General features: G+C 34.9%; 3 pseudogenes; 1 reads left to right on the top strand and 2 right to left on the bottom strand.

Moving 5' to 3' along the window:
* Window positions 1-3,013: 3,013 nt before the first annotated feature.
* On the top strand, window positions 3,014-5,225 carry LOC120206281 (annotated as a pseudogene).
* A 618-nt stretch (window positions 5,226-5,843) lies between these two features.
* LOC120206301 lies at window positions 5,844-8,488 on the bottom strand (annotated as a pseudogene).
* A 2,461-nt stretch (window positions 8,489-10,949) lies between these two features.
* On the bottom strand, window positions 10,950-18,471 carry LOC120206339 (annotated as a pseudogene).
* Between the last annotated feature and the right edge of the window lie 590 nt (window positions 18,472-19,061).

Here is a 19,061-nt window from a genome sequence, read left to right as displayed (position 1 = left end):
TCCATATTAATCAAGTGAAGTCAAATGAAAAAACTTATTATCTTTTCGTCTTTGCTCTATTCTTATTAACACAAGAATAAGCAAAGAGGGGCAGCTCAAGATACTCATTTTTTCATTTTAATATTATTAATATTATTATTATTATTATTATAATTATAATTATTATTATTTTATTATTAATAAATATTATTACAGGCCCAAATTACATTTTACAAACCCAAAGCCCAATAGCCCGAAGCCCAGATGGCCCAACAGTGACCCAAAATTGGTGGCCCAGATCCAGAAGCAAAAGCAGAAACCCTAAACCCGGTTAGGGTTTGTATCTCAGCCAGCCGCCGCCTTGCTTCTCAGCCGTTGGATCTAACTTAGATCCAAAGGTCCAGATGGTTCCAACATGAAACCTTAGGGTGATGATACCCTAGGGACACGTCCCAGCCGCCGCCGTAGCTTCCAGAAGGCCACGCGACGCCTCTTCTGCTGCCAACACCATTGCCGACGCTCCACCAGTGCCACGCCTCCGATGAAGACTCCAGAAGACTCAGAGCAACCGCACACGTTGAAGTCTAGAGTGAGTCACCACTATAGCTCGGTGACTCACCGAACTCCACCCTTCTGACCGGTCCGAGACAAGCGCCGGTGATGGCTATAAAGCCATCACCCAACCTGCAAAGATAGAACAACCAGAAACAACACAACAACCAGCAAAAATAAAAAAAAAGAAAGGAAAGGAGAGAAGCTTACCGAGGAAGCCACGACCACCGGACCTTTTCAAACGTCACCAAAACCTTCGAAAATCGAAGGTACTTTCTTAGATTTGCTCCGATCGGGAGCTATTTAGGAGAAAAGAGCACCGGAACCGTCATTAGGACGGTCCGATCTACGTTGTGGTGTAAAAATAAATTTTTTCGGCCACCGGATGCGGTGGTAACTACGGCGGCAGACGGCTGCCGCCCGGTGACCGGCATTCCCTCCGATGAGGGAAGCTAGAGATAAGGGAGAGCGTTTTCATTCTCTCTCAGTTTGAGAGAGAATGATAAAGGGAGAAATGAGAGAGCTGGCCCAAAGGGCTAGCCGGTTTCGGGCTTAAATAGCCCTTCCCGAACGACGTCGTTTCAAGGAGGGCTATTTGTGTAATTTTTAATTATTAAATCCCGTCCGCAACCATCATAACTTGTAATCTTTACATTTTAGTCATTAAATCAAATTTATAATCCTTTTAATTCGGTTCTTTAATTTTAATTTTATTTATTTTAGTCATTTATATTAAAATAATATATTTAGGGTAAATAACAGATTTAGTCCTTTAATTTTAATAAATAATATTTTAATCCTGAGTATATATTTTTAATTTATTTTAATCTGATATTCGAATTTTATATAATTTTATTTTAGTCACTAAATTAATAAATAAGGAAAATAGCATGATTAATCCCTATAATTTTAAATAATTAATTAGGATTAAGTATTTAATTTTAATTTTATTATAATTTAGTCACTAATTTTAAATATTTTCATTTATTTTACTGCTTTTAAATATATAATTGTATTTTTATTATTTTAATTTTACTTGTTAATATATTTAAATATTTTTTATTACATAGTCATATAAATATATATATATAAATATTTTATATTTTTTATATAAATTATTTTAATATTTATTTTTTTTTTCAATATCAAAGAAAAGGGCAGTCTTAATACAACTGGATGTCTTATTCTGGTATTTTAAAATTAAATATTATAAAAAAATTTAATTATTATATATCGAAGAAAAGAGCTGTCTTAAGGTACCTAGAAGTCCTTTTCTGATATTTTTAAATAAATAAATATTTTTTATATATAATTATAATTTAGAAATAATAGGATTATAAATTAAATATATTTTGAATTTTTAAATTTTTAATAAAAGAGACAATTTATAATTAAAAAGTATCAATTTTGGGCGTTGTAGGGTGCTAATCCTTCCCTAAACGTAACCGACGAATCCCTTTTTATTATTAAAAAGAAAGAATTTTTGGTTATAAACGCAGATCAGTTCATCTTTTAACTGATGTTTTCTTAAAAACTCTGTTAAAAGATAATTTTTAGGTATTCAACCTACCTGACCCAAAAGGCCGATGGCGACTCCCAAATTATTTTCAAAACCATTTATTCACATCAATTTTCTCGCCAAATAAATATTTCGTGCCCGGACGAAAACCGGTTACGACAGTAATGATTTCAAAGGAAGGGTGTAAAGGAGGCTGGAACAGTAAACCTGCATAGTTATTTTATGTGTTGGTGTTTGTGCTGGTATTATTCTTTCTATGTATGTTCAGGTGTAAATTCTATAAGCTTTTCTTTTACTATAGTTGTAGAACTGGTATGGTTATTATTTTTTTGTGACTTTGAAACTTTCTGACCTTTCGGTAGCATGGAAAATATGAAGGTTCTGGTGAAGTTTAAAATATCCAGGATATTACTCTGAATTACTTTTTTTCTCAATGCACATGAAAGCAAAGCACATCTGGTTGCCTCCCTTTAGTTTCTCTATTCCCACCTCTTGACAAAACCTAAGAGCATCGAACCTAGGAGGCTTCTCTTATTGCCCATATATAACTGTTAATTTTATGGGAACTCAGTCTGGTCTCCTTTTTGTTGATTCAACTTATGAATCGCGAATGCATGAAAACTTTAAACTTGCTAGTGCATATACTGGCTGATAAGAGTCTTTCTTTGTCTTGGTTTACTAGGTTTTGGTGCATTATCTTTGTAATTTGTCTGCACATTGTCTTTTAGTTGTCTAATGCTTGTTTCGTTTGTTGTCTGTGTTCAATCTTTAGCTCACTGCATTGAACCAACTGAGGAACATACTTGGTTTGGGTAATAAAGAAGCAGAAGCTATCATACTTGATGTCACTTCGAAAGTATATCAGAAACGACTTTCACAGGCTTTTCAGAGTAGTGACCTAGAGATGGCTCCAAAATCTTTGTGCAGAATTGCACTTTGACCCTGAAAAGGCTAGTGAGATCCATGAAGGTATTAGAAGCGGGGTTGGGAAAAAGGAAAAGCCGAGACTTTTTGTCCTCCCTATTAGGGTATCATGTTTCTGTTTCCAACATTAGCATATTATTTGGAGTATCTGAAATGTCTATTTTGTTTCAAGAAATCTACCGGAAAAAGCTTCAAAAATGTTGTAGCTGATGGGGAGCTGGATGATAGTGATCTTGCTGCACTGCTGAAGGTGCGAGTCATGCTCTGTATTCCTCAGCAAACTGTTGATGCAGCTCACTCAGATATCTGTGGCAGCTTGTTTGAGAAGGTAAAGTTGTGTCTCCTCGGCCTAGATGTTCATTATGATAATACTAGATTTCTCAGAATTTGGACTGAACGGTTATTTCTTTGCTGTATGTTCTACCCTTGAAATTGGAATAAATACATGCTCAGACTTAATATTGCACTAGCATCATATCAGCTGAACTGTATCATTAGTTCTGGAGGTTGGATAAAAACTGGAACTATTGGTGGCATCAGCACATCTGTAACTATTATGCACCAGTTAAATGTTTGAAGTCTTTGTGATTGTCATGTTGATATGGAAAACTGGGAACAATTAAAAATCTCACGTGGATTATTGGAACCAAAACATACTGTTAGGTGTGTCTTTTTGCTGACCTTCCTTTTCTTCTTTTAATTATAAATTATGCTTCAGGCTGTGACAGATGCTATTTCTTCTGGTGTTGATGGCTATGATGCTGATGTCAAGAACGCTGTGAGGAAAGCTGCACATAGTTTGCGATTAACTAGAGAAGCAACTATGTCAATTGCCAGCAAGGCTGTGAGTACACACTGATTATTTTGCGTCAATGGTTATTTTCATTTTGTTAAATTTCAGCTTTAGGTTTAACATCTCTCTGATTGAAATCATCATATATGTGCCCAGGTCCGTAAGTTTTTCTTGAACTATGCGAAACTGTCTCGATCAGCTGATAATCGTACAGAGTCCACAAAAGAACTTAAGAAGATGATTGCCTTTAACACCTTGGTTGTCACAGAATTGGTGGCAGACATCAAAGGGGAATCTTCTGATGCTCCACCAGAAGAACCTGTTAAAGAGGAAGAAAAACAAGATGATGATGAGGATGAATGGGAATCCTTTCAGACTCTTGGGAAAATAAAACCTAACAAGGAACTTCCGGAAAAGTTGGGCAAGCCTGGCCAAACAGAGATAACACTCAAAGATGACCTCTCTGAAACAGACCAGATGGATCTCTACAAGACATACTTGCTATATTGTCTGACAAGAGAGGTCACCAGGATTCCTTTTGGTGCTCAAATAACCACAAAGAAGTATGATTCGGAGTATGCTCTACTAAACCAGCTTGGTGGGATCCTTGGGTTGACGAGTGAGGAGACAGTGGAAGTCCATCGTAGTCTGGCAGAGCAGGCCTTTAGGCAACAAGCTGAGGTGATTTTAGCTGATGGACAGTTAACAAAGGCTAGGATTGAGCAGCTTAATGAGCTGCAGAAGAGTGTTGGCTTGCCTGGACAATTTGCACAAAAAATAATAAAGAGCATAACAACTACCAAAATGGCAGCTGCCATCGAAACATCTATTGGTCAAGGGAGACTCAACATCGCACATAAGGGAACTTAAGGAATCAGGTGTTGATTTAGACAACATGATCTCAGAGAGCTTGCGAGAAAACCTCTTCAAGAAAACTGTAGCTGAGATTTTCTCATCAGGCACTGGAGAGTTCAACGAGGAAGAAGTCTGAGAAAATCCCAGTAGATCTCAAGGTTAATCCTCAGAAGGCAAAAGGGGTTGTTCATGAACTTGCACGAACTAGATTGTCCAATTCACTTATTCAAGCTGTGGCACTATTATGGCAGAGAAACCGAGAGGGAGTGGAAAGGAACATTGAATATTGGTTTCATGTGCAATAGTTTTTGTTAACATACTTGTATTTGTAACAAGGTCAATTAGTGCCTAGAGGCTAGATTCTAAGGTTCTTTGTTGCTTGTTTTGTAGGTTTCCTCAGTGACTTCCGAGCCGTTATCATGGGAGGTTCCAGAGGAAGTAGCTGATCTTTTTGGTGTATATGCAAAAAGTAGTCCGGATCCTGAAAAGTTGTCACGTTTGCAATATCTGCTTGACATAAGTGATTCAGTGGCGACAGCTGCCCAAGAAATGGGAGATGGAACACCATCAGTCGGAGCAGAGGAAGAAAACTTCGTGTTTTGAGTATTTGCTTGAAATGTAGAACCTTTTTGTTTAGGAAGTTCATTTTTGAAGAGGCCTTTTATATTATGAAGTGGAAAGGAGAAAGAAGAGTAGTAGGATTAGTATAAAGATGTTTGATCTTGATTGTTTCTTTTTTCTTGCTTTATCTATGTTTTCCTTGACGCTCATTATTTGTACTGGATGAGGAGAAGGGCATTTCCCCCAAAAGATAATCCTCTTTTTATATATAATAAGAAGCTCAATATGATGATTTCGTGACACGTGTGATTCTTGTCCTTAAGTGGTACTATTTGTCCCTTAAAGTCTTAGATGAAGAAATTGCACGTTGAAACTACACCCTCTTGGTTATTACGGTATAACAATATCAATCAACTTCAAATTTAGTCAGCAGTAGTTAATTTATTATATTTATGAATTCCTAAACATTGGCCATTTTGATCACACACTCACCCTCCGACACCCAAAGTGATAATTACTTCCAAATCATTAGTTAATGCAAATCAAATAGTATGAGACAATTAATCATTATCTGCTATTATATTTGTATATATATGCCTAAAGAACTTTGCTAGCTTCTGAAAAAGAAAATGATCCACTGTCGCTGTCATTTGCATATAGGAAGCAAATAGTTGGTTGTCACATTGATTTTCCAACAAGGAGAAATTGGATGCAAGGTACATGAACATTAGAGATCTTTTTTACATCTCACCACCTTGGCTGGAGCAAATCACTGCCACACGCACATACCACAAGCAAACTGTTCCTGCGACTTAATCTTAGGGGGGAACACCCACCACCAATGGACCAAGCACTGGAGTTCGAGAAATATCTAATGGTATAGTTTTCTTTGTTATCAAACGAACAAGTGAAATCGGAGGACTCTCAGTAAGAAAGCAAAGCTTGTCAGAAGAAGCATGGACTTCAATTGGAGCCTGCCTGCCTGCAAAGTTAGCAAATGACCCATGATAAAAGGAGAAGTAAGGATGGAGATCAATTTTCACAATCCGTATAGTAGGTGCAATATCCTTCATTTTCTTCAAGATAGTAAAACAAGCAATTCTTTAGCTATAAATATAAACAAAGTGCTCAAAATATGTAATTTATTTTAATCTTAGAGAGAGGTACGAGGTTATTGATATTATGTAGCAATAATTATTTCACATTGAATTCAGCATTCAGATTGTTTGTTTCTCACCTTTGAATGATTCAGTGCTGACTGATTCAGCAAAACAGTGATGAATAATTCAGCACAGAAGTACATTCTGAATGATTCAGAGCCATTATCAAACAGCATGTCACATTCAGAGCTAATTCATACAGAACTTCTGAATCATTCAACATTTGAATCATTCAACGCTTAATCATTTTGAAGTAAACAAACAGCCCCTAAGTCCAAGTAGAAGATGTAGCAATTTCCAAGATTATCCAACACAAGCCATTTATTATGTAACTTTACATGTATGGTTGAGGTCACCCTGAGGGTGTGTTTGGTTGGGGGAATGTTAGATTCACATGGGAATGGAATCCACATTTCTCCGTTTGGTTGACCGGGAATGTCATTCACAGTAATTTTACATGATCAATAGTGGATTTTTTGGGTATATTATCGGGAATGTCATTACCTCCTTTTCCTTAAGTATTGTTAGATTACCGACATTTTAGACTAAAATACCCTTAATTTTTTTAAATATTCTTATTCTTTCATTGAATAATAAAAATTATACGAATGTTAAATTACAAATTTATCCTTAAACTATTTTAGATTTACAAAAAAAATCTATAATTAAAATTTTATATAAAGTTCAGGGGTTAAAATAAAATTTTTACCCTTTCATTAAACTTTTTTATATTTTCAATTTTGTAAAAAAAATTATATAAATTTTATGAATTTAAATTTTATAAAGAAAATATATATAAATATTTTCCAACTTGTTAAAAAACAAATATATAATAAGGATAATTTAGTTAAATATACATTCCAATAATCTTTTATTCATTTAACCAAATACGGTAATCTTACATTCCCGCTAAATCAACCAAACACAAAATATAACATTCCTAGTAATCATATTCCCTGATAATCTTTTACTCTGATCGGTAATCTTACATTACGTGAACCAAACGCACGCGGAGAGTATGTTACTGTACCAGTCTTTTACTAAAACATCATGAATAAATTAACATAATCCAAAGAAAAGAAGAGAAAAAAAGCTCTTCCCGCTTGTGGAAGATGCTCCAGACGTTAAAAAACACATTCCCAAATAGGATGTGAGAACGGAGAACCCCAGAATTACATAGAAGTAACATTTTTTTTTTGCAAAGCAATCACATAGACATATTAAGCCATGCTCATATACCCCAAGAGAACCAGCATCAAACCGTTTATGATCTATGGTTCCTTCTAACTTCCAAGCTCAACTTTCATCGTCAAATGTACTCTAAGTAAATACCAGAATCCCATTTAATTCCCAGAAACAAACAGTAGTAGTAGCGAGGGTACATTATGATTTGATTGAGGCTAACTTGAAAAAGAAATGTAAGGAATTAATAAAATCGCGTACTCGTATTCTTATGTCATCTTTGATGGATGTTGCGAATTGCCGCGTTGATACTCTTACAATCAAAATCCATGCTCTTCATCCAGTTCTCGAAGTCTCCAATTTCCTAGAAACCAGTCGTAATTAAGTAAAAAGAGTGAAGGACGAGTGCGATTAAAAAAAAGGCTAAAAAAACCTTAACAGCAGTGTTAATGTCGTGAGAAGCAGCAAGCCATTGATCGGTCTGCTTCATGAAACAAGCAATGGTTGAAGCCAAAGCACGAACTTTCGCCTCGATTCGCTTCTCGTTTATAAACGGCTCTTGCACACCGCCATTCACGACCTCCACCAACAAATCCGACACTCTCCCCGCCTTCCTAATCGCATCTTTCTTCGCTTTCTCTGCTCCAATCAAATTCATTTTTAATAAATTACTTAATTAAAAATTTGGAACCGCAAAACTGAAATTAACAGGGGGGAAAGGAGAAAATAACCGGACCGGCCTGATCCCGGAGCTGGAGTGAAGTCTGATGGTGATAGTGGTAAATTTGGATTAAAGAATTCAAGATCTCCTGCGCCGGGTCGGGATTTGGTCATCTCGGATGGGGATAACACGCGCCCACGCGTCTGTGGAAGCTGCGTTGAGTTCATTTCTGCTCAGTTTGTTTTTCTGGAGTTGTGTTTGTGTTGCGTTGTTTGTAAAGTCAACTGCTTTAGCAGCAACACTATTCGGACTTCACCAAATTTCGGTATCGACTTCTTTAGGCCAAAGGTGGAATTATCAACCATTTTAAATTTAAATGATAATAATTATTATTATAAATGTGTTCTTTAGGCCCTAGACTCGATGGCAATCATGCTAAAAAGGCTCGATTCCCTTCACCAATATCCAAAAGCATAGAACAACTTAATATAAGATCAACTCACTTAGGTCCACATGTTGGGCCTTGTGTCATGACCCAAAAGCTTCTTATTTCGATCGGTTTAGATATAGCAACTCAATCTATGAAAATACATAACAGGTGTAGTGAAGGCAACTTCAACTTTTTTATATTAAGCTAGTATAATTGAGACATCTTATCTTGGTAGAAACAAAAGAGTCGTGATATCTCTCGCTAGGACAAAGGACACCTCAACACTAGTTAAAACGCAACGGAATCACTCCTATTTTTAGAGCAGGGGCTCTCCAACCTCTTGAATGGTTTATATAAGTCGTAAGCTTGGGGTGAAGGCTTTTCGATCTCGACGAAAGTAACTCAACGGTGTCTAGAGGTGGAGGCATATTCATTTTCTTTAGATAGCAAAGACATCTGAGCTCATTTAGTCGGTTAATATGGAGACAGCCCAAGGCAATCGGTTATGAAGAAGACATCTCAACTATGAAAGTTCAATAAATGTATCTCGACGTCATGACATATTGACAGAAGATATAAGATTTCAGCTTTAGAGATGATGGGATATATGATTGTAACAATAGAGGTAGATTTTCGATACTCGTATATTTGTGGGAATGATTTTAGATGAAATTTTTTTAAGATGGCAGATGTTTCATGTGTAAGAGATTTTCTTTCAAACTATATCTTTTAATTTATATATTCGAAGTCAATAACAAAGAGATAATTTCGCATCATATCAACTTGAGTAATTAATTCTCTATTTTTGTTTTTTTTCTATATAAATTTTATATCACTTTTTAAAGTTATCAAAGATTGATGACGTTGTCTTTCAAAAATGGTACATAATAAACATTTGATATACATTTCCTTTCTCCATTCATTTGAGTAATCATATAATTTTCACTTGTCTTTAACTTCTACGTACAAGTCATCCTAGAATATACTCGACCATTAATTATTTTATTTAACTCCATAAATAACTCCTTTTGACCATACACGTGAACCGACTCAATGTTCAAAATATCAAATATTTTCCTTGAATTTTTAATTTTCTTTACATTTTCTTCAATTGTTGTTGCATGACTTCATACTTAAGACATGATCTACACTTTTAACTATAATGACTTTATTTGTTGCAATTATAACAATGTACTTAAGATTAATTTTCTTATTGAAATTCGTCTTTGCCTCTAAAACCTTGTCCATAGATAGGTGTCTGATAGTTTTCACTTGTTTGGAGTCTTCCATGTGATTGATTGTCATATCCATGTGTTTCTCATCTAGTTTTGTATCTTCCATGATATCCACCTTAAATTTTTCTGTCTCGTTTGTAGTTATTGTTGACTTCACCTTTGTTGACGTTCAACTTACTTTTAACTATATATAAAAGAAATCGTTTGATTCCTCAATAACTACAACTACATGGTAAAATCTTCATGTTAACGACTGTAACATATTTTTCATCATTTTGACTTCATCACGAATTTTTCGGTTTCATTTCATTTTATTTACTATAACTTTCACACAACTAACGTACTCATTGATTATTTCTAAACTTTTCGTTTTCAAAATCTCAAACATTGTTCTAAGTGGATGTAGATATAATTGTTTTAGCTTTTTCTACGTTTTGAAGACTTGTTTTGCGGTTTTCGCATCCAAATTTTTTAAAAGATATATTCATCTACTCTTCGGAAAAAAAAAAAAAGCTTCTTCTTATTTTTTTATGATCTTCCTTCATTGTCCTTTTATCTTCACTAATTAAAACTACTTCTACTGATATATTTTCAAGCTTGACGTATCTTTCTTCGATGAAATCTCAACAATCTTATAGATCAAGTATGACATTTATTTGAATACATCAATTAACATAATTTGTTTTTCCAATTTCGTAATTTTTAATTAAATCATAATTATTATTTTTTAATAACGTAGAATTGAAGTAAACTCTCATACCATTTGTTAAAAACATATAATGAACACACAATATGAGTTTATAACTAACAAATATTAGTATAATTACTACCACACAAAATAGAAGTGTAAATATTTTTACAATATACTAGTAGCTGCTAGTTTACACAAACTCTCACGACTTTATTAAACTTATTTAACTCACAATTTCGTATATTATTTTATTTTATATTATCTTTTTATTATTTTATCTTATCATAATGCTTCATGAACTTTCTCAATAATCCATAAGACTTCTACACAATTTCTATCCATGTATATTATGCCACAGAGATTGAATATTAAATCAAGCTTGGCTTTCAACATTACGGTATAGATAACTAATTAGGCCTCCTGCAATTCTTCCTGATTTCACCATTTGATCCGGTGAGCAGCGTTATATCTCCCATCTTCATCATTGCGGTAACAAAGTCCGAATAAAATGCCTTCACGTTCTTACTGTATGTTTTAACCAACGAATCGGTGGATCCGCCATTTAAGAGTATCTGATCCGAGTGGAGCAGACCCTTGTTGTTCAAGAGGTTCTTGAAGTATTTCAAATCAAAAGAATTTGGGGTTTCCACATCTAAGGGTGCAAGGTTGTTGTCCACTGAGCCGCTCGCTATCGAGCAGTTACTTTGCCTTGCCTTCGCAAATGAACTGTCGATGTTCGTTTCGTTGTATATCCGATTTCTAATGACCACACACACTACAACAAAACTGTTATGTAGCGGCGTTTGGAGAGTAAACGCCACAAAATTTAAACATATAGCGGCGTTTACAATCCAAACGCCACAAAATGATACTTTAGCGGCGTTTTTTAAACAAACGCCGCTATAGAGTAGTACTTTAGCGAAAAACGCCGCTAAATACTCGTGATTTAGTGGCATTTTTCTATAAACGCCGCTAAAGACTCGTACTTTAGTGGCGTTTTAAGCACAAACACCACTAAAGTATTACTCCATCGCGGCACTTATATAAAAAACGCCACGAAAGTATGAGTATTTAGCGACGTTTGTGCTTAAAACGCCACTAAAGCACGAGTATTTAGCGGCGTTTGTGCTTAAAACGCCACTAAATTAGCGTGATACTAAGTTTTTAAAAATTCAAAAAAACACTTTAGCCTCCTCTCAGACACGCCACTCTCTCTCTCTGTACTTTTTTTTATATATATTCTTCCTCTTTTTCTTTCATCGTCTCTCTGTATCTCTTCAAATTTTGAAGTATATCTTCTCTCAAATCTATTTCTTCATCGCCTTCTCTTCCTATTATTTCCCTGACTGTAAAGTTCCATCATTTCTTCCCAAATATTTTTTATCCTTTGTTGACTTCATATGTTTAGATTTGATTGTAATTTTGAAGCTTTTTTGGTCCAAAATCACCAGCTACATCTCGATTACTTGATTTTCATTTTGGTTTTATCTTAAATTTTTCATATCTTATCTGGGTTCTTCGTGTTTCATGCTTTCGAGTATATTTGTATGCAATGTTAATCTCTTTTTTCTATTGCTTTCAGGAGAGTGATTACCCAGAGTTAGCCATTGCTAGCTTTTAGGGTTTACGAAATAGAAGGGAATGCAATTAGGTTCACACAGTGTTGTCGTTCACTGTTTGCATAAACCCCAATATGGTTAGTTGTTTTTCCTTTAAAGAATAACTTTCAGATTGTTCTTTTATCTTCGATTGTTGTTTCTCTTATAGAAGTTGTTATTGGTTATTATAAATTTTGATTTCCCTGTACTCCCATAATATTCTCCATGGAAAAAATCGAAGGAATTAAGTTCTAGAAAACGATAATTGTGAAAGCTAACTCAAATTAAATGCTTGCTTTTTACTAAATTCGAAAATGATCATAATATGCTTGCTTTTTGCTAAATACATTGAATTCATCTCTAATCTCTTTTCTTTTGGAATGCTGAATAGATTGAAGTACTTTTGGTATTTTTTAATCTAACTCGTGGGATTACTTCCACCAAAGATTTGTAATTTCACCTTTGGTCTTGGCATCACAATTCTAGAATTTCCAAAAGGGAAATTTTGGAAATTCTTCTCCTTATTATTTTGTTCTAGAGCATTAGCACAATGGCTAGTGCCACCCATGCTGTTGTCCATCTTTGATAAGAACACCTACCTTTTTTATCCATTATAATAACCATTACTAGTTTCTTACTCTCTGATATTATTGGATTAGATACTCTCACCTAATTTAGAGTCTTTTGATTGCTCTTTGAACTTGATTGATCTCTATTTTTGCCTCTTAGAATCTGCAAAATACTCTATATATCCCTGATTTTTTTCAGAATACCTTTCTGCTCCTCCCATTATTTAGTAGCTTTTAATTCATCTTTCATTTTCTTTATCTCATTTGTTATCTCATCTATTTGTGAATAACTACCCCACCGTTGAAGCTTTGGTTTCACAAAATGTGAATTATTCATTTCTTTTTCTGGTTTTACAACACATTAATTCAAACAAACTCATTCTTCTGTCCTCTTCTACGAACAAACTTGTGCATAAAGTTTCATCTTCCTTTTTCTGTTGTTCATTATGTACTCCTTTTGTTTCCCAGTTTTTCATTTATATTCTCTTTATTCGCTAAAAAATTAATATTTCTTTTTACCTTTGGAGACCTTCTAACTAAGACTAAATTTGACGTTGTCATTGAGTTCTATATACTTGGGCAAACAAATCAAGAACTGCAGTGTATGGCATTTCCTGATGAGTTTTAACATGAAACTTGCTTTAACTTCTTTTTCTTCTATTATTTTTATTGTCCTTTTTGGTTCAGTGTTCAAACATACTTATTAAACTTGAACAGATACCAAACTCATTGATAACATTGGGCTACCTGGTTATTAGCTCAAAGTTCTTTCATCACTGAATTATTTGTGACATGAGTAGATATCAAACTTATTAAACTTGAATAAATACCGAATTCATTGGATACTTTGTGACATCACTGAATTATTTTACATATAACCTATATGTTGTGGTTACAAATAAAAGTTCGATGCAAAATACTAAAGAAAGAGGAGTAGAAAATGAGTCGAATGGAAAACATTTTTAGTTTTCTTTCTAATCTACTGGATAAAATGATTGGATTTCTTTCGTCATGTTGTGGTTTGAGAAGGATTTTCCCCCTAACCTATGTCTGCAGTTACATGGTCATTGATATATATATTTGTTGAAACATTGGATATTGTCTCACTTATGTAAAGGCTAACATTGATCTGGTTCTTACGGCAACATGGTTGCTTGGCACGAAATGTTTGCTTATATCAAAGGCACAAACTGGATAGCTAAACTCATACTTGTGTTATGCTAATTCTTGTTTTTTTTCTCTTGAGAATTAGATTGTTGAACTTTAGTCATTGACTTGTGTTACTTCTTTTGTGTTTTAGTTTTCTGTTTTATCACTTTACCTAGATAACCCCATATACTTTTGTTGTTTATTGTGATTAATTTTCTGGAGCTAGTCACCCTCCAGAACCTGTTGACACATATCTTATGAAAATTGTTTCTGGAGCTAGTGATTAATTTGCTTTATTTCTATGGCATGTGTGGCATGGTGAAGGAGTTATTGCTTAAGCGATACTTCAGCAAGGTATTTTCTGCTTCAAAAACTTGTGTACTTTACTTTTTTGTGTCTAGAACTGGACTAGTTGAGTGATGAGGTTGCAAATGAAAATTGTAGGAAGTTCGTGGTAGCGTTGTAGTACCAAAATCTGATATAGTTCAGGCATACATTCTAACCATGTTTTTCGCTTTTCCCTCTCTCTTCAGTAGCTTGTTTATGTTTTAGTCATTATTTTGGCAGTGATTGTTGTATGGTTGCCATGAAATGTAGAAAAACTCATGCATAATGAGGAAACAAATATTGATAAATTCTTCTTGCAGATTGGTGATGTTTCACACAATGCATATAAAAATATTAGGGGGTAAGGAAATGATTTTTCACAATCCTCTGTGTCCGATGGCAACACATATTGGTTTACATGTTGGTAGGGTTATTTACTTACTTTGTTGTATTTTAGTATAGAAATTAATTATTATATCATATTAGCCCATGATATACGGACTCAAGTGTGAGCTTTTCTACATATTTGAAGTTTCTTTGGTGGACATATTTCCATATCCCTATGTTGGAACTTCAATAGAAATGAGAAGTCTTGAGTGACACAAATATCAGCACTTCAGCAGTCGTACACTCTATGGAACTTTTGTTTGGATTATATTATGATATTATGTTTGCTTCTATAAAAACTTCGAGCGAGAATTCAAAATCCAAGTGACCATGAAAGATGTGATACTTTTGATCAAACTTGCATGAGGTGAGATAGTATTATTGTTCCTCGATTTTCGTTTTTGCATGTTATGGCCTATGAATTAGTGAACCTTACAACTTTGTTATGCTTGATAAAAGTTTAAGATAATTTTTCGCATTTTATTGCCAGGAGTTTGAATCTGATTGTGAGCTTTCAGCATCTGAATCTGAAGAAAAAGAGCGTAAAAGAACCAAAACATCCAGAACAACTTGTGATAGGAGGAAGCATCAAAAGATGTGGACCCTTGCTGAGGTGATTAAGTTGGTTGAAGGAATTGCTCATTATGGTGTTGGAAGATGGACTAATATAAAAAAGCTTCTATTTGCATCATCTTCTATTGGCAGCTATTTTGTGAAGGGTTTTCGGATTTGAGTATTGTTATACTTTTTGGTGGTTATGGCTCATATTATTGTTTATTCTAGTTAACAATGTTGAACTACATTAATGTAAACTTTTGATTTATTATTATGAATTTCAAGTTTTTTGTTATGAATTTCAAGTTTAAGTTTGATGTTATGGATGTCAAGTTTATTTGATAATGCTATATGTTAAAATTTTAAATTTGGGTAACAAAAAAAGTAGAAAACAACATTTGAAAAAGTAGTTTTAGTTCGCGGCGTTTGTATAAAAACGCATCTATAGATCTGACTTTTTGCGGCGTTTGTTCCAGAAACGCCGTTATAGATCTGACCTTTTGCGGCATTTGTTCCAAAAAAGCCGCTATAGATCTGACCTATTGTGGCGTTTGTCTCCAAAAACGCCGCTATAGATCTCGACCTTTTGCGGCGTTTGTTTCAAAAACGCCGCTATAGATATCGACCCTTTGCGGCGTTTGTTCTAAAAACGCCGTGATAGATCTTGACCTATTGCGGCATTTTTTGTTCTCAAACGCCGCTATCTTTAGCGGCGCTGGTATGGCCGGTGCTTCTTGTGGCGTTTTTTCAATCGCCGCAAGTGCTTTTAGCGACGCTTAAAAACGCCACTATAAGACTAAAAAACGCCGCTAAAACTCTATTTTGCTGTAGTGACACCTCGCCTGCCCAATGGTGTGAGCCCCTGTAGGAACAACACCATGAACCAATTTAAAGTAAAGCTCCAAAGTCCGAACATATAAAAAAATAGTGCAGGATATGATACCGGATAATGCAACCATGTCCTTGGTAGAAAGGCCTTGTGCTTGGAATCTATTGATGAGTTGGGCGAGTGTGGAAGTAGGACGAGGGATGACACCACTATTTGCAGCAGAAAAGCTTGTTGTCTTTGAGTCCCTTCTTCCGAGCTTAACTTCCCAGTTGGGCCCTCCGAGCTTTACAACGGAATCCTGAGTTACAATGGCTAAGATGTCAGCACATGAGACTACACCAGCACAAACTTTCTCCACATTAGCCTTAATGGCATCGACGACCTCGAATCCTCAGGGAATTATTATTTGGAGTTGTGATTTTCTCCCCCGTGAAAGAAGAAGTGTCGTCCAGGAGTATTGACCCATCACAACCCTGTCATAATTATACATCAAACACATAATTAGTAACCAATGGCATCTCATGATCATAAATCAGCACTTGTTGATTCCAAGAATGGAATTTCGTATAGGTTATGCATGCATGGTTCACTCCATTATTAAATTGAATGATGTGTGTAGAAGGAAAATGACCTAAAACAAAGGAAATTACATTGACAAAACAGTCATGGAAGAAAAAGCGGAGGAGTGAAGCACCCATGCGGGGCTCTTTTGACACTGCTGCATCAATTACCGACTCAACTGTAGAGAACACCTTCGGACACGATTTCGAGTTTACATGTTATAAGGTCCATTTATGACAATTATAAGTTGGATTCGTTGATAGATAGTAGGAGGTTCATCCCTTCTTAGTTGAGTGGAAAATCACGATCGGTGGAAGAACAACGATGGTTGGTGTTTAAAAGAAGAGAATAAGTTACCATGGGAAGAAGAAAGAAAAGGATAAATGTCCATTGTAAAGGTGTTAACCCCTTTCTCATTCGTGGTGAGGGGTATTTATAAAATGATCTTTAGTGTGTGTCAGCCGTAAGGTTATGATAATTATTTGTAGATCGATAAACTAGGTAGATCTAATAGTTAGACTTTAGATTTCGTTCTGGCATATCATATGGGTCCAAAAGAGGTTTTATCTATGCTAGTTGACTAGAAACTTGTATTCATAGGATGTGTTCTAGTCGAAGACTCTGATAGATAGATAGATCTATCTAAAGATCTTGACTAATGGAGAGATAATAATTTCAGTCGAAAATTTGGAGGTTTCCAAAAATAATTCAAAGGTTTTTAAAGACCATCTTCGAAGATATAACAAGGACATACAAGGCATTGAATTTGATTGATTGACTCAGTATTTAAAAAAGTTTTCAACCTCAGCTAATCACTTGTTTAGTACTTTTTTTCTTATCTCTTCCTCTAATTAAGTACACTTAAACCAACACCAACATAATGTTTAAAGTGCTGCAAATGATGGGTCCGTTAATTAACTGTTTTTACTGCTGATAATGTAAGCTTTAACAGTCATATGTTGTATATGATGGCGAAATTTAGCCAATTTTCACTATTTATTTTACATACTTTATAGCACCAACATTCAATAGCACCAACACTCAACATACATATTGATCATAATAGGATAAACTATATGTTTAGTATCTAAATTATTATTTTTATTTTGGTACTTAAACTCTATTTTCTTTTAAAGTTATACCTAACGTTTATTTTAAGTTCATAGAGTAATGTCTGATAAGATTCTACCCCTAAGCTTAATGAATGAAGAATAGAGAAGATAAGAGAGAAGAGGCTCTCTGAACCTTGTTTTTGATAAAATACATACCAAGTCTTTACAAGCCAAGCCTACTTATAACTGCATAGTGTACAACAACCTAATTAAAACATAATGCATAACAGAAAACTACATAACAGAAAAGCCTAAAAAACTCATAACCCCATAACCGTTTACATAACAGAAACATATTACATTCATCAACATTCTATGCATTCTCACATACTCTCAACATTCTCCATCCTTTCCAAACTTCTATACAGCATCTTGAGACATCAACATTCTTCATGCTTTTCCAAAGTTCTATACAGTAGCTGCATGACCATAATTTTTTGACGATGTTTCACAAACATAGGTGCCGAGAGTGGCTTAGTCAGGACATCAACAACTTGTTCATGTGTTGGAACTTCATGCACCTACAACTTACTAGCAACAACCATCTCACGGACCAAAAACAGATCAAACTCAACATGCTTCAACTTTGAGTGAAGCACATGATTAGCACAAACAACTACACCACTACTATTATCACACCACAAGGTTTCTCGGCCATGCACATTCATATGAAGCTCTTTGAGCAAAGATATAACCCACACCAAATCAGCAGCAGCCGAGGCAACACTCTGATACTCTGCCTCGGTAGTAGAACGTGCAATAACTTGCTGCTTACGAGAGCTCCAAGAAATAAGATTGCCTCCAAAATTAAAGACTATATCCCAAGGTTGATCGCATATCATTGACATCAGAGGCCCAAGTAGCATCAGCAAACCCAGCTAAAGATAACCTTGACGATGAAGTGAAATGTAATCCGTAATTAGTTGTTCCTTAAAGATAACATAAAATCCTTTTGACAGCCTGAAAATGTATGTCAAGCGGTGTTTGTATGAATTGACAAACTCTATTTACTGAGTAAGCACTGCCAGGAAGAGTCACTACAACATATTGAAGAGCACCCACTATACTTCAATTGTAACACCCTCAACTCGTATATGATCCGGATACGAATATGAAGTGTCACATTGACTTTTCAAAACACTTTTACAAAATAATGAAAAGTTCCCACTTTTATTAGATAAATCTGCATAATTTATGCAAATTCATTCAAAGAGTTTACAAAACTTATCAGAGCTTATACAATTTGAATCTTTTAACTACATGCCAACTACATTCTATATAACAAAATACATATATTCAAATATGTTTCTGATATGATATGTGGAAAGGAGGAGCTGACCTGGATCGCCTATCTTCACTCATTTTTTTCATGTCGGAACCTACGTATGAAACATACACATGCTAAGTCTGTGACTTAGTGAGACATAGTAAA

This window comes from Hibiscus syriacus, unplaced genomic scaffold, assembly GCF_006381635.1.
Source record: "Hibiscus syriacus cultivar Baekdansim isolate YM2019G1 unplaced genomic scaffold, ASM638163v2 tig00013680_pilon, whole genome shotgun sequence".
In the NCBI taxonomy this organism is placed as follows: Eukaryota; Viridiplantae; Streptophyta; class Magnoliopsida; order Malvales; family Malvaceae; genus Hibiscus; species Hibiscus syriacus.
This window is presented reverse-complemented; position numbering and strand designations above follow the sequence as displayed.